This window comes from Pogonomyrmex barbatus, unplaced genomic scaffold (assembly GCF_055798465.1).
Source record: "Pogonomyrmex barbatus isolate J1 unplaced genomic scaffold, ASM5579846v1 scaffold4, whole genome shotgun sequence".
Lineage (NCBI taxonomy): Eukaryota > Metazoa > Arthropoda > Insecta > Hymenoptera > Formicidae > Pogonomyrmex > Pogonomyrmex barbatus.
Window position 1 is genome coordinate 2,691,711 of NW_028297138.1, and position 9,655 is coordinate 2,701,365.

General features: G+C 34.9%; 1 long non-coding RNA gene across 1 annotated transcript in view; it reads left to right on the forward strand.

Moving 5' to 3' along the window:
• The window catches only part of LOC148935647 (uncharacterized), a 78,459-nt gene extending 71,862 nt beyond the window's left edge, over positions 1-6,597 (forward strand). Inside the window, exons 3-5 of the long non-coding RNA XR_016140244.1 lie at positions 5,557-5,797; positions 5,865-6,060; positions 6,312-6,597. This is a non-coding gene — a long non-coding RNA (uncharacterized LOC148935647). The remainder of the gene's footprint in view (positions 1-5,556; positions 5,798-5,864; positions 6,061-6,311) is intronic.
• Positions 6,598-9,655: the final 3,058 nt, after the last annotated feature.

Sequence of the window (9,655 nt, forward strand, 5' to 3'; positions counted from 1 at the left end):
TTCAATTCCTGCGATAATTCAATACTGTCCTTCCTAAAAGCATTTAATATTTTAATTTTAGAAAATTGCAAAAAATTACATTTTTAATATTATTCCTGCCTAGTTTTTTAGTGATATTACTTACGTGCTGATCCTGCTTCTGGCTCTTCCTCCGCGCATCACCTCTGAATCTGCGTGAGAGGATACTAACGCAGTGACTCTTTGACGAGCATTTCCTTCTACAATTTATTATTAAAAATTAGCTAAACCGAGTTCATTATTCGAGTTATTTATATAGAAATAATACAGCGGTGCTTACCATTATGGTGATACGAGAGCAGATTTTGGATGTGTCTACCCACATCCTCCTCCTCGTGTTCAAATGCACGTCGCATTTCGATTGTTTCTCCGGCAATCCGAAGTAACTGCGCGTCGGCACCAAAGTATTTTAACTGATACTCCCAATATTGTATTGGAACATTCGCATGAAAAACGGGTAAAAAGCAGATAGCATCGAGCGAAACTTCGGATATTTTAGATAAAAATTTCTCGTTTATGCGGATATCGAGTATCGATGCTAACTTTACGCTTCTTCTGATAATTTCACTTTCCATTTTTTCGTATCTTTATTCGCATAAACAAAATAACCCGAACACAAACTTTTAAAACTTGCGTGATGAAACCGAAGCATGAAAGAGTTCAACTCAGAAATAGTTTTAGATAGCGCAAGACACATTATTTATAAGGAAAATCCTACCTCTTCCGTACGGAAAAAGAGACTTATAAAAAATTATAGAATTATTCTGTAGTTTCAAAGAGAAAAGAAATGTGAGAATGTTATCTCATAGCCCAAGTAATAAATCATTTTTTCTTGAAAATTTGTATTCCTTGTATCTAGACTTGATCCTTTTTCCGAAGTCTCGGAATCTTCATTTTTATTTATTAACGCATAAATGGCGCCAGATATATGTCCATATGAATAGTTCATATGAATAATTATTTAAATTTGAGGAAAGTTCTCGCTTCTTCAAATTTAACATTTATAAAATATTTCTTATTTGTAATTCTATTGTATATTTCGAAAATTTCTTCTTCTTGAAATAGTTTTTGTATGATTTTTTCGATGATTTTTTTTTAATTTTCTCATCTAATACTCAAGCATGTTTGAATCGTGAAGCACGTGATCGAATCTGCAATATTTCCTTTATTTGAGAAAATTCTTTCTTTATTGAAAAAAGAGCGTCAAATTATAGCTTACTCGAATGTTCAATAAGTTATTTATTTAAAATTTTTCTCATTTAACATCCAAGACACACGCGTGTTCGAACATGATTAAACCTATAATAACTCTGTTATTCGAGAAAAATTTTTCCTTGAAAAAGAACAGAGACAAAGCAAAGAGATGCGTTTCTTCTAGAATCTTCGGTTTGATTGTATATTATTTATAAAATGTACTTTTTTTGTTTATTTCGAAGGAAAGGAGAGATGCTGTATAAGTAGGTATTGCTGTACATACCGGTACATTGCTTCATTCGAGTATTGACATTATATCATTGTATTGTTGACGTGTTATTCTAAACACGTTATTTGCGATAAATATCATCACATGCCTCGGTAATCGAAGGGATAAGATGCCCGTAAGCAGGAGATCCAAGTTCGATTCCTGGCTGAGGTGGTATTTTTTCGCAAAATAATTAGAGTTTTCACGACTGTGGTTCGGTCGACCGGTTCGTGATCGGGCCCCGCCGTGACATCCTCCCTTCTTATTTGGGAATACATCGAAGCATCCATCGAAAATATCGCTCCAAGTTTTCGTTTGTTAAAAGTGAACATTTATTCAAAATTCTCTCAAGAATGGCCGGACAACAAGAAGCTGCGAATTCCGCTAAACTAGAAAATATTCGCAAGATGTTCAAGAACTCTGTGCAAAATGTGCAACAAAATTTGTTGCTTTCTACGACGTACCCTCTCAATATCTCTCATACGAAGAAATTACACGTGGGATTACAATTATCTAAGGAGAGTATCTTCGAGCCTGTCGTCAAATTGAGTGGTAATTCTGCAGAGGAAATAAGCTTTGATCCGGACACGTGGCAGCAATTTCAAGAGAGTATTCGAGACATGCGCGCGTACTTTAACTGAAGCAATAAAAGCAAAATAAATCCTATCACATTTGCAAACATATTCATTAATTTCACCTTTGCCTACGGAGCGAAATCTGTTGGTGACGTATAAAGAAAATTAAAATTTTCCTAAACAAAGAAGTACGCAAATAGACTCGAAAGCGGAGGAACAACCACGTCGAAAAAAAGGAAAACTTACTCTGTCGCAGTTGTAATGCAGCAAGCTACTTTTCAAGGAATGAACAATATCATCAAATGTGTCGATGGTCGTATAGATCAGCTAGCATCTGTCGTTATTGTTAACGAGTGCGCGTTATCTGATCAAGGCGATAGAACTATATCTAACAATTACATCGACGCCGATATCATCAAACTCATTCTCCGAGGCAATCAAAAGGATATCAAACTTGCTGTGAGAACGCAAATAAATAATTTACCATTTTTGGATACATTTGGATACATATTTTAATATTGTATTTTTAGAATTAATTACACTAAAATTTAAAGAAATTACTAATATAATTTTAATGAATCGAGAGTTATAATTTTTATATAATAGCTGAATCACGTATTTAATTTTGTAACAAGTAGAATAACTTTATAACAAAACGTTACTCATAATGTTATTCACATATATGTGAAAAATGTACAATAAATTCAGCTTATACTTGACATAAATTCATAATTCATAACATATTAGGTGTACAAAAAAGTTCTGAGCTTTTTTTTGTTTTTAAAATTCAATCTTTATTCAAAAACAAACAAAAAAATATTAATCAGCGAAATATTCCCCGTTTGTAACGACCTTTTGATAGCGGGAGCGACCAAAAAATTGAATATCGTGCCGTGATTAAATTCTTACATTTGAAAGGCAATACGCCTGCGCAAATTAAAATCGAGTTGGACGCTGTTTACGGGGACTCTGTCCCATCATTTGCCGTAAAAAGATGGGCAGCTGAATTTAAACGTGATCGTATCAGCTTGGCTGATAATGAGCGTTCGAGATGACCAAAAACTGCGACCATCGCTGATAACATCGAAAATGTTCACCAAATGGTACTGGACGACCGTCGAATCAAGGTTAGAGAGAGAGCAGAGGCTATGGGCATATCGAAAGAATGCGTTTATCATATATTGACTGAAGAATTGGATATGCGCAAGCTATTCGCGCGTTGAGTGCCGCGCTTGCTCACTTTGAACTAAAAACGAATTTGAATGAACATTTCCAAGGCCCTGTTGGAGCGGTTCAAGCGAAACGAGTCAGATTTTTTGCGTTGATTCATAACTATAGATGAAACTTGGATCTACCACTACACTCCAGAGACAAAAGAACAGTCAAACAGTGGACTGCAAAGGGTGAACCTGCTCCGAAAAAGGTGAAGACGGTTCCATTAGCTGGGAAGGTAATGGCGATTGTTTTTTGGGATAGTCAATTGGAATTGTGTGTATCGACTATCTTGAAAAAGATAAAACAATAACCGGAGCGTATTACGCATCATTACTTGATAAGCTGAAGGCAAAAATTGCAAAAAAACGGCCGCATTTGAAGAAGAAGAAAGTGCTGTTCCATCAAAACAACGCACCTGCTCACACTTCGGTGGCCATGGCCAAAATTCACAAACTGCACTTCGAATTGGTTGACCACCCACTGTAGTCACCAGATCTGGCCCCCAGCGACTTTTTCCTGTTTCCTAAGCTTAAAGTTTCGCTTGGAGGACAGAGGTTTTCATCGAACGAGGAGGTCATCGCATATGTAAACGCCTATTTTGCGGAGCAAGACGCCAACTACTATTTGGAGGGGTTAAGGAGGTTAGAGTATCGATGGGAAAAGTGTATCGACTTAAAAGGAGATTATGTTGAAAAATAAAACTATATTTGACCGAAAAAATACTTGTTTCTATGTTAGGCTCAAAACTTTTCAGACTACCCTCGTATTGTGATATATGTATGTATGTGTATCATTATATTGTTGATATATTATTTTAAACACATTATTTGCGATAAATATCATCACATGCCTCTGTAGTCGAAAGGATAAGATGTCTGCCCGGTAAGCAAGAGATCCAGGTTCTATTCCTAGCTAAGGTGATATTTTTTCGTAAAATAATTATGAGTTTTCACGACTAGTTCGTGGTCGGGCCCCGCCCGACGCACCCCTCCCTTTTTATTTGGGAATGTATTTTGCAGCAAAGCAATTATAAAATTATGTCTTTTAGTGATCGGAAGCTCTCAAAAATATTCTCCATAAAAAACAAAATAATTTTTTATTGTATTTGAGTTGATATCCTCAATTTAGTATTAGTTGTTGTTTTTAAAAACGAGATATTTTAATCTATTGTGTTGAAAATTAATGGATGATATATCCATTATTTTATAAATTATTAACCTTTCATTATTAACCTATCAAAAAGGTCTTGTAATGAAATTGTGATAAACAAAATATTCTATTAAGTATTGAACTCTTATTTTTTGATTGAGCAGATGATGGGAATTATAATTGAGAAATCTTCCTGAAAAAGTTCGTTTTTTATAATAATTGAAAATGACTTTCCTATCCTTATTAATAATTTAATTGTAGGAATTATTACTATCATAATAATAATAATACTTTGAATTAAAATTATGTTCCGACATAGTAATTTAAACTTTTAATATGTCTGTATACAAATGTCTAGTAAATTAAAATTGTCTAAATGACAAGCTTTTGTAGCTTCCAAAAATAAAAAAATTTTTGTTTAATATAAAGATCTTAAGAAATTAGTAAGTCATAAGTATGATTATCTATCAATGAAAAGTATATTGTGACGTAATAATAATTCCACAAATTTTAATTATGTCGAGGTATAATATAATTCGGAATTATTATGTTACAATATAATTTTAATTTATTAAGGGGCGAATCCTATTATTTTAGCTAAAAACATGACACAATTTGGGAATTTTGTTTTAAGAAACTAGCAATTCAATTTATCTAAAATTTATACCATGTTTTTATTTATGTTTGAACAACTTACAGTTTTTTTATATTAAATTTTAACGATAAACGTAAAAGTTATTAATAATCGAATATCACGCCACGCAAAGTTTATCATCCACTGGCGTGCACAATATTAATCTTCCAGATAATCTGAAACAAAAAATCAAATGGCGTTTTACTTTATACATATGTAGCTTTAGTTTAATAAACCAAAATTAAAAAAAAAATTATTGTAGAAATGGTGAGTTTTCAAATCAGATCTAATAATTTTTATTATCAAAATTCACCCATTATTTTTATGTAATAAAAGTATGTAACTTATCATTATTCTGGTTCATCAAACGATAATGTAATGTTTGTTGAACATGCCAAATTTGAAGGTAATCAGTTCAGTGGTTACAAAAATATCGTGCACACCATCTGCAAAAGTACTGTTTTCAGAAAACGGTATTTAAAGTTTTAAATTTTTGATTAAAGGTCGAAGATGATGAGGCAAGGAAGGACGCACCGAATATCCTCTCACAGGTGGCTGCTCTGGAGCGTGCCTGCGAGTCAAACGCACCGTACAAGTCAGCTGATACAGGTTAACTTGAAAAAGACGCTATGACTCCGACTGCGTGACGTACGTTCGTCGGTCCGTTAATTTAGGCAAGAGAATTTAATCTTTCTTGCCTGGAATAGGACCATATGCGATCTTCGGGAGCGGGCGAGAACGAGCGTAAGAGGGTTAAATTATTAATAAATAAGTTGATTTATCGTTAAAGTAATCATTTATATAATTAAAGTGAAACGAACAAAGTACAAATTAAAACACAAATACTTAACATAAAGGAGAAATGGTACGCATAGTGATTACTCGGTAGATAATGATAACGGTTAATATCATTCCGAATGGGCGCATGAGAGTGGAGTAAAATTGCATGTAAGTGTAGCACGCGGGTGTTACAAAAGTGCGGAGGCCGTCGGGCATGGCAGTTCGGGGTAAGTCTCTACGTTAAAATATTTAGGGCCATACTCGGTTTTTACAGTATAAATAATTGAACTAAAAAAAAATGAATATTTTAAACAAATGATTATGTAAATGTAAAAGTGTTAAACCTTAAGAATGGTAGGCTTAGAGAGGTAAGTAAGAGGGAGGGGAACAAGGGGAACAATCGGTATTTAAGTGGTGATGGGTAGATCATATTAATCCATGCGACTTACTACTGTGATGATAACAAGAAATGTTGCAGGTAGATCATCGAGAGATTGGGGGTCGGGACCAGCGGCCAGTGGTTCTCTGTAGGGTTCTGCAGGGAAGTTGAAAAACAAGAGCGCACAAAAGGAACACTTTTGCTCATATTTAATAAAGTGATAATTAAAAGAAGTTGCAGGTTTATTTTAATTTAAAATATATTCCGTCCCGATATTAAAGTTTAATTAAATCTGCGGTTACTTCGGAGAGAATCGACAAACTAAACCGAGAGTTAAAAGCGAATGCGAACGGACGAGGTACACGAATGTCCAAAAAAAAACAAAGGATTTAAGATTGCTCGAAAAAAACTAACGGATCAGAGCGCGTGAAAACTATCGGTCAAAGAATAAGTGCGAAGTGCGTTTTCGAAGTGCATTTCCTCCGGGGAGGATCTTGATAAAAGCTGGGATGGAGCTTCGATTCGGGAATTAAGAATATCTCGCGAATCTTTAACGAATAGGAATTAGCAAGTCATTAGGGATATGGGGGGAGTTAGCCTATCATAGTTCAGAATTTTGGAAAAAGAGTCTGATTGGTACGAAAGAGAATTTTTAGGGATGATAGTTAGATAGTGGACCTGAGCCTTTATCAACATACGGCATTATCTAAATATTTGTGGCCGAATGGGTGGTCGGCGGCTCAAGTCTTATCTTAGCTTAGTTGCAATTCAATCGGGTTTTATAGTTTATTTGTTAGTTCGAAAAGCGAGTCCTCAACGGTTTGAGATTCACGTGTTCGGCAGACTGGCCTCCACGGAGTTAAAGTAAAAATTATCTTAGTTTACAGAATGATATTTTTTATGCTGTATCGGAGTTCGCCCGTTCGCTCCGAAAAGAGAGAAGAATCGTGAAGTCCGCCGGACATAACATTAGTTTATATAAGTATATCAAGTACTTATATTTTATATTTGTTACTCTGCTATCCTAACAATTATTCCTCATCTTCATAAAATTGATTTTGAGCCATCTGTTCGTTTTTTCGTTTTGTTCAGCCTCTTTCGTAGCCTGAAGGCTCCGTCGCGTTGGTCTTTCAAGGCGGTATTGATCTCACGCGGTACAAAATATTTTGGCGTTTCCTCATCTTGAATACTGGATAATTTTTCTGCTGATGTATTTGCAAATGAAGTATCCGTTTCCCAAGTTTAGAAGAATATTACCCATTAATTTTCTTTTCTTTCGTCTGCTACACATTCATACGTGTTTCGTGAATGTTTGCGATTCATTGTTCTTTATTTTCGTGCGTGCGTCAGAAGTTAAATGATTATTGAAAATTTCACTCTTGAATAACACAAATGTCCCTAGACTAACTTAATCTTTGTGCTAAAAACAAAACTGGAACAGCTGTCGATCGTTAAAAAACTTATACTTGCGTTTGATCAGGTACTTGATCAGTTAAGTATAACTCCTGAAATTTTACGAAGTTTTGATACAAAATTTTATGGAGATATTCTTAAAGATATTAAATTAAAAGATTCCGTTAAAAATTTGATTTTTTTAACCCGAAAAATGAGATTCTCCCTTAATAAAAATCATAATTCTTCTATAAGAAGAATCTACATTTCGAAGACCTGCGACATCCCTAAGGATGAATTTTTAGATGCAGTTTCGTTTGTCCTAAATTTTACTTTTTTTACGTTTGACAATGTAATCTATAAGCAAACCTTTGGAACATAGGTTCCCCATTGTCTCCGATTATAGTTGATTTAATATTAAGAAATATTTAGAGAAGAGTGTGCTTGAGGATGTTAGGGCACATTTACTATTTTTTAATAGATATGTTGATGATATTGCAATGGCCATTCCTTCCCTGATTGATTGATGAGATTCTTGGTTCAACTCGTACCATCCTAGATTACAATTTACTGCTGAGGTGGGGGGGGGGGGGAGCGAGTTGAATTTTCTCGATTTGACCTTGTTGTTAATAAGAACGTCGAGATTGATTGGTTTCATAAACCCACATTCTCGGGAAGGTATCTCAATTTTTACTCCCAGCACCCTCTCGCCCAAAAAAGAAACACATTATTGCTGGACTTGCCGACAGAGCGTTCTTACTGTCTCACCCGAAATACCACCAAAAAAACTTGAATTTAATAATTATGACTTTGTTAATGAATGATTATCCTCTCAACTTTATCTTTGATAATATCCATTCGAGACTAAAAACTTTATTCAGGCGAGAAATTAGATCAAGCATGTCAAATGCAACAGTGCAATCACAAGGAAAATGGTTCACTTTACTCTTTGTTCCGGGAATTACGACTAAACTTAAAAAATTGTCGATGATTTTAACGCAAAACCCGCGCACTTCAGTATGAATAAGGTGAGAGGCATGATCAGGGTTCATAAGGACGCTCTATCGGCACATTCCAAAAAGAATGTAGTGTACAAGATCTACTGCAGCAGCTGTGATGCGTATGGACAAACAATGAGACAATTAAAAACGAGACTGCATGAACACCAGAGTCATATACGTAGGAACACGAACACACATTCAGTCATTATCGAACATAGATTGGATTACGATCATGAATTTGACTGGAACGATGTGACAGTATTAAACTGTGAACGTAATTTGCAGAAACGGCTGATCTCAGAGATACTTTTTATTAAAAGATAGAATAATTGTTTAAGTTCACAGTCTGATACTGAATTCTTGCACCACGCATACATTGCATACATTTCTGTCTTGAGCAAGCTGTAACCTCGGCTTTGTTTTGATGACAAATTGTTGACTTGTAGAGTCACCGCGTTCAGTCACTGCTTGGAGTTCAAGGCGTGCGGACGCGCTGTTGGTGTGCGTTGGTGTGCTCTGCTCGATGCGAACTGCGCCGCACTCCTGCGCGTGCTTGGTTTAGTATAAGCCGTGTTCATTCGATAATTGACAACCCTTAAAAATTGTTCTATTTCTTTAAGGACATGATTGTGCGATCATAATAATTTGAGTTAGCGAAATTAACGTTAGTGAGCACGTCGGATGAGCACGGTATCTTATTTTTATTTTTGTATACACTGAAGATGACTCAAACTAGAGTCGAAACATATGTTATATTTTTAAGTTGTAATAAAGAATGTAAATTGTGCATCGTAAACAGCGCTGATTCTCATTTGCTCTTTTACTACATCATATCATAATTCTTTTTTAAGCAAATACACTTTTATATTACAAAAAGTTTTTTTATGTTATTGACAACGTTTATCATAGTAACTAGTATTTTTTCAAATCTGTACTGATATTTGCGTAACCCGAAATGCACGAAGAAATTACTTGGTTGGATTTTGCACATTATGTATATTATGTGTGCATGCATCTGTGCGTGTATGTGTATGTGTATGTGCATGTGCG